The sequence below is a fragment of the Oncorhynchus mykiss genome, chromosome 28, assembly GCF_057628025.1.
Source record: "Oncorhynchus mykiss isolate SJ-2025 chromosome 28, ASM5762802v1, whole genome shotgun sequence".
In the NCBI taxonomy this organism is placed as follows: domain Eukaryota; kingdom Metazoa; phylum Chordata; class Actinopteri; order Salmoniformes; family Salmonidae; genus Oncorhynchus; species Oncorhynchus mykiss.
In genome coordinates this window covers 32877041-32877500 of record NC_143049.1, presented here as the reverse complement: position 1 = coordinate 32877500, position 460 = coordinate 32877041, and the positions used below count along the sequence as shown (strand labels likewise).

General features: G+C 45.0%; 1 protein-coding gene across 3 annotated transcripts in view; it reads left to right on the top strand.

The window, feature by feature from the left end:
• LOC110508983 (UDP-N-acetylglucosamine transporter) overlaps positions 1 to 102 on the top strand; it is a 27833-nt gene extending 27731 nt beyond the window's left edge. For all 3 annotated transcript variants that reach the window (XM_036966564.2, XM_036966565.2, XM_090225130.1), the window contains one exon: positions 1 to 102. This exon is cut by the window's left edge and continues 1532 nt beyond it. The gene's annotated coding sequence lies outside the window, so the exon portion shown is untranslated.
• Positions 103 to 460: the final 358 nt, after the last annotated feature.

Genomic DNA, 460 nt, shown 5'->3' with positions numbered 1-460 from the left:
GAGTGTAGACAGAAGTAGTCCTGCGATGTTTAGAGCTCAAAATAGATCGGAGTTGCCTGAAACGGAATGTCTGAGACCGCCAACACAGACTGGGTTTTGTTTGTCCAATCAAGATGGAGGGCAACATCCGACAATGACTATTTAGCATTTACTAAGCTTTTTATTGAAATTCAAAGTGATTTATGATGCATGGGGGTAAAAATGGTACAATGCTCTCCCCATAGTGACTCCATCAAGTTTGACTCGAACAGGCTCATGAATGTGACTTCTTTACAGTTAACACTCGCATGCATTTCACACATGCACGCACACACGCACGCACGCACGCACACACACACACACACACACACACACACACACACACACACACACACACACAGGCCCATTCATCGAGCTGAAGCTGTTATGATGCCTATGAAGGGTTATGCTCACCTTTGATCTCTCACCTCCTTTCATCTCA